This window comes from Euphorbia lathyris, chromosome 4 (assembly GCF_963576675.1).
Source record: "Euphorbia lathyris chromosome 4, ddEupLath1.1, whole genome shotgun sequence".
In the NCBI taxonomy this organism is placed as follows: domain Eukaryota; kingdom Viridiplantae; phylum Streptophyta; class Magnoliopsida; order Malpighiales; family Euphorbiaceae; genus Euphorbia; species Euphorbia lathyris.
In genome coordinates, this window is record NC_088913.1 from 63,408,635 (window position 1) to 63,414,638 (window position 6,004).

The following is a 6,004-nucleotide window of genomic DNA, read 5'->3' on the forward strand; positions in this document are numbered from 1 at the left end:
ATTCGTAAGGCTTTTGATACTTTAGATTGGAACTTCCTCTTAGCTGTATTGGACTCTTTTGGGTTTTCCCTCACTTTCAGAGATTGGATCCTAAATATTCTAGCATCTACTCGTATTTCTGTGATGATTAACGGTTCTCCAAAGGGATAGTTTTCTTGTTCTAGAGGGGTTAGACAAGGGGACCCCCTCTCTCCTCTTCTGTTTGACATTGCTGAGGACTTTTTCTCTCGTTGGCTTGCTAAGATGGTGAGGGAGGGTACTTATTCTCCTATGTATTATTCTGGTGGAAATTCTTTTCCCTCTCACCTTCTTTTTGCTGATGACATGCTCATTTTTGGAGTGGCATCCTTGAGCAGTTTGCATGCTCTCAAGAATTTCTTCCTGTTATATGGACAGATCTCTGGTCAGTAGGTTAGTTGGGATAAATCTGCTATCTTTTTTGGTTTTCAGGTGAGTCCCCCGAGGAAGGTTCGTCTTGCTCACTGTCTTGGCATTCGTCTGGAGTCTCTCCCCTTTAGTTACTTAGGAGTCCCTCTATTTAAAGGAGCTCCAAGAGCTTGTTATCTCAGCAGCCTTGCAGACAAATTTCTCTCTCAATTTAGCAAGTGAAGGTAGCTCTCTCTCCTTTGCAGGGCGTTTAACTCTAATTAAATCTGCTATTACTGGTTCTTTGGTTCACTCATTCTTGATCTATAAGTGGCCAGTGGGTTTGTTGAATAAGCTTAATAGAAGTGTTAGGAATTTCCTCTGGACGGGTTGTGTTGACCAGAGGAAGTCAATCACGGTTCCCTGGCAAACTTGTTGCAAAAGTTTGGAGGATGGAGGTTTGGGCATTAAGGACTTTAGAATCTTTAACCAGGCTCTCTTGGGTAAGATGTGTTGGGAATTAATTCAAGGCACCAGTTTTGCTATTTCTCTAATAAAGTCTAGATTTCTGGCTGTCTCTGGTTTGCCTAAAGCTTCCATTGCTCCTTCCTCGATTTGGTCTTCTTGTAAGTTTGTTTATTCATCTATTTGGGACCAGACCTTTTAGTGGATTGGCCAGTCTTCAAAGCTCAATTTCTGGACTGATAGGCGGATCATTCCATCAGTGGCGAACAAATTGGGTCTTGATCATCAGGATAAGCGTTTACGCTTTAATTCTGTGGATGATTTTTTGGTTAATTCGGAGTGGCTTGACTTAGGCACTCTTCCTTTGGTTGTTCAAGACAGTATTCGATCTATTCACAGGGGTAGAGATGATCTTGATTTCTGCGTTTGGCAGCCCTCTACGAAGGGTATTTTCTCTACCAAATAGTACTATTCGATTATCAGTCCTAGTTCCTCTTCAGTGGACTGGTATAAATTTGTTTGGAATTCTCACACTGCCCCTTCTCGTTCCTTCACTCTCTGGAGAGTTTTGCATGGTCGGGTTCCGACTCACGACCTCCTACAGCATCTTGGATTCTCATTTGCCTCTCATTATGTTCTATGTGGTAGGGATGTTGAGTCCATTAACCACCTATTTATTAGCTGTTCTTTTGCAGATTCTCTTTAGAGGGCCCTTGAGTTTCACTTTGACTGCTCTTTGCCTCGTTATTCATAATTCATCCACTTCTTCAGCTCTCTTCGTAGCATTCATTTTGGCTCACAGGTGTTGATAATCTGGCGTGTTGCCGCTGTCACTTGCATCTGGTTAATCTGGCATTGCAGGAATGAAACAATCTTTAAGGAAGTTTCTCTTTCTATTCAGCACTCGAAGATCACTCTCTTTCGAATGATTCGAGAGTCATTTGCCACTTCTAAAGGTTTTTGCTCTTCACGGAGAGATGATGTTATCTTATCCCGTCTTCTGGCTTCTCCTAGGCCGCCTCCGGCTCCCAACATTGTTCCGGTCCATTGGCTTAAACCTCCTCCGGGCTAGGTTAAAGTCAATGTGGACGGCTCTGCTTTTGGCACTCCAGGCGAGGCAGGAGCGGGAGGTATTTTTCGCAACTATCGTGGATTTCCCAAAGGCTGTTTTGTTTTTTCTACCCCTCCTTCTTTTGCTTATATGCCTGAATTGAGAGCCGCTATTTTTGCAATTGAACTTGCTTGGGAGAAAAATTGGCATCAGCTTTGGGTTGAGTCAGACTCAATGTACGTTGTTAATCTGCTTAGATATCGTTCCATGGATGTTCCTTGGAGTATTCGTCAAGAATGGTTGCATTGTCTCAGCATTTGCTCTAAGATTAACATTCTTTTTTCACACATATTTAGGGAAGGAAATAGAGTTGCTGATGTACTGGTAAAGTTTGGAGTCTCTTCCTCAGTGATCAATTGGTGGCCTTCAATTCCTGCTTTTTGTCACAGGTTTATCAATGATGGTATTTGTAGTATTTCTCACCTGCGTTTTTTTTACTTTCCTAAACTTTTCTCCTCCCCCTTCTTTTTGTTTGTTCTCCTTCCTCTTCTCTTGTTCAAACACTCATTTTTCGTTTGTTAATATTTTGCGGGTTTGTGAGTTCTTGGGCCACGGGTGCTCACCCCGCCCAAATTCTGTCTCGTCCCAATTTCTATAAAAAAAAAAAAGAGAAATTAAGAGATGATTTGAATTGTCTTAAAAATGTTTCAATTGCATATAATAATTTTAAATATGTTAAATAAAATTAAACTAATTTTAAAGATATACTAATATATATAGTTTGCTACATAATTAAAATTATATATAGTTTGCTACATAATTAAAATTATCCAAATGCACGTGAAAGTAAAAGTTTCAATTTCACATATTTTCTCAGTCTTGACTCTTGATGCACATTGCATATAATAATTTTAAATATATTAAATATAATTTGAAATTAATTTGATACATATACTAATATATATAGTTTATAATATAATTAAAATTATCCAAATGCACACCGAAGTAAGAGAAATTAAGAGATCAACTATATTGGCTAAAAAAAATATTAGTTTCACATCTTTTCTTAATCTTGTAACCATGGGACAGTGCATATTAATTTTATATATAATTAAATTGATTTGAAAAAATATACTTATATATATATAGTTTACAATATAATTAAAATTAACCAAATACACGTCGAAATAAGAGAAAATTAAGAAATCAGCTATATGGCTTAAAAAATGTTTCAATTTTACACAACCTTTAACTAGAACCGTTTCAAGTATCTTCGCAGAAAAAAAAAAAAACACATAAGCTCTAAGGATTTGGTGATAGACCATCATATATTAATAAAATGGCAAAAAGCATCCTGAGCCCCCTGATCTTTCATTGTTTGGTGTATTAAGCCTTCGATCTTTAATTTAGACACGTTGAGCCCTTGATCTATCATTGTTTGGTGTATTAAGCCCTCGATCTTTCATTTAGACACATTGAGCCCTTCATCTTTCATATATGGGTGTATTAGGCCCTTCCATAAATCAATTCACATATGAGTGTATTAAGGACCTGTTTGGTTCAACTAGGAGTATTCGGAAAACCGAACCGAACCGAAATAACCGAATACCGAATAACACCTAAAATAAAAACGAACCTAACCGATTTATATTAAGAAACCGAACCGATTTCGGTTCGGTTCAGTTTGGTAATTATTAATTAATTATTACTAGTTTATATTATATTTAAAATATGTACATTAAAATTTCATGATCCTAAACTTAAATAACCGTACTACTAACTAAATTCATGAATATGATTAAATATTTAAAGGTAATTACTTATGGTATGTTTTTTTTAAAGTATTTACGTTTTTTAAAGTATTTACTTACAGTATATCAATTAATACGTAACAATTATAGTAAATTGATAATATCCTAACATTATAATAAATTGATAATAGATAGGGTTTTTTAAGGGTTAATAGATAACTAATTTAATGATAAATTGATAATTGATAACTAAACTAATAAGATAATCAATATTGTAATATTATCATAAAATATTAATTGTTTTAGTACAACAGTATAATTGAACAGGTGTTTATCTTATGAATGTTAATAATCAGATAATTGATTAAAAAAATCAAATAATTAATATAGCTAATAATGATTACTATATTTAATGAATCTTAAATTCCGTCAGTTTGATTAATTCAGCCATTTTATCATAAAAACTGAACTGACCGATATTACCGATATAATCTAATATTTAAGACCGAAACCAAATCGAAAAACCGAACCGATATAATCTAATATTTTATCATAAAAGCTGTTTGCGGTTGTAGTAAGCTGTTTGTTGTTGCTGTAGTGTCTAAAGAAAATCGGTTAGATTCGTTTTTATTTTAGGTGTTATTCGGTATTCGGTTATTTCGGTTCGGTTTAGTTTTCAGACCGAACCGATCTTTGAACACTCTTAGTTGAACCAAACAGGCCCTTAATACACTCATATGTAAATTGATTTATGGAAGGGCCTAATACACTCATATATGAAAGATCAAGGGCTTAATGTATTTAAATGAAAGATCGAGGGCTTAATGCACCAAACAATGAAAGATCAGGGGCTCAATGTGTCTAAATAAAAGATCGAGGGCTTAATACACCAAACAATGAAAGATCAGGGGCCTCAGGATGCTTTTTGCCTAATAAAATCATCGAAATAGAAGTAAAATCATCAAAACTTCAAAAGAATCATCAAATTAGAATTAAGTCATACTACAAAAATGAATTCTCATTACGTTAATATTTTCTACGTATTACAAATAAAATATGTTTTTACACCCTAATTTATACATAAATTCATAAATCTTAAACCGTAAAATATATATCCTAGACCTCTAATTTAAAAACCTTAGTCTTGAAAATAATAAATTCAAAGTATTACTTAATTAGGTATGCGACCACAGTGATCCTGGTCTCCGGCGGTATACTTTGGCTTACCGATGGCTCGTCCCTGCGCCGGAAAGGGTCCCTGCGGATACTCCGACGAGCAAGACAGTTAGTTGCTCAAGAAAATCTATTAAATGTACTGTGCAAGTGATTGAAAAGAATTACCCGCCCCTAGCTTACAATGTGAGCTGTGTATTTATAGAGGGTGCTTGGGCCCTAAGCCCTTCTGCCTTTTGGGCCTTCTTTGGACCTTTTATTCGTATCCTGAATCAAGTAGTCCCCCCCACCGAAGAGCTAAATCGAGTATTTAATGCGAGAAGATAGGGTTGGGCATCCGTTTCCCGTAGGGATACATGGTGTTCAGCCGTAAAGAGGGCTCCTCGGATAAATGTGGGAAAAACCTTTGGGATTACTGCATGCGTGTCTTATTTATAGCGCCGCATTGATTGCGCCTGTACTTTTAATTACTCGTGCGCCGTAAGAATTTATTGCGGAATGCAGACTGTGCCGGCGCCTTGTTTCTTCCAACAACTATAAATATTTAGGAGGGTTGAGACGAAATTTCTTTATTTCAGTTTTCAAACTTGTTTGAGAGAAAAAACTCTGCTTGCTTTCGTTCTGTGCTCTCTTCCTCCTGCAATTGTGTCAGCCCGCCCCTACTTTTTCGCGTGGTAAGCATTCGGCGGTCCATCCGATACCTGTTGCTCGTCGGGAGTTTTTCTTGCGTCAGAGTTTGTCGTATCTTTTGCTGAGGTTAGTCGCACAATCCCTTAGCCTTGGTTTTTGCGTTTTTCTTTGTTTATTTCGACTTCTGGGGAGGGGTATTATGTCAGAGGGTTCTTCACGGGGAGCCCTAAGCAGACTGCCGTCGGTTGCCCCTGGTGACTTCACGCTTCGAGAGTCTTCTCGGACGCGAACAGTATCGCGAAAAAGGCGAGCTGAAAAGGATAGTGGAGATAGCGCAGCGGGTGGTGCGGCGAAGAAAAGGAAGAAACCCGTTGGTCGCCCGTTGCCTACCGTCGATCGCCCAGCCGGAGGCGTTGCCGTCGGCGTTCTAGAGGTGGTGGTGGCCGTGCCGGAAGGTTTGATTTCTGTAGAGCGGCCCCTTGCCGCGATTTACGAGGAAATGCGTGAGAGAGTGTGGACACGAGCTCCAGGTGCTTTCGGTAGCGAGGGGAAACGGTTTGAGAGAGCC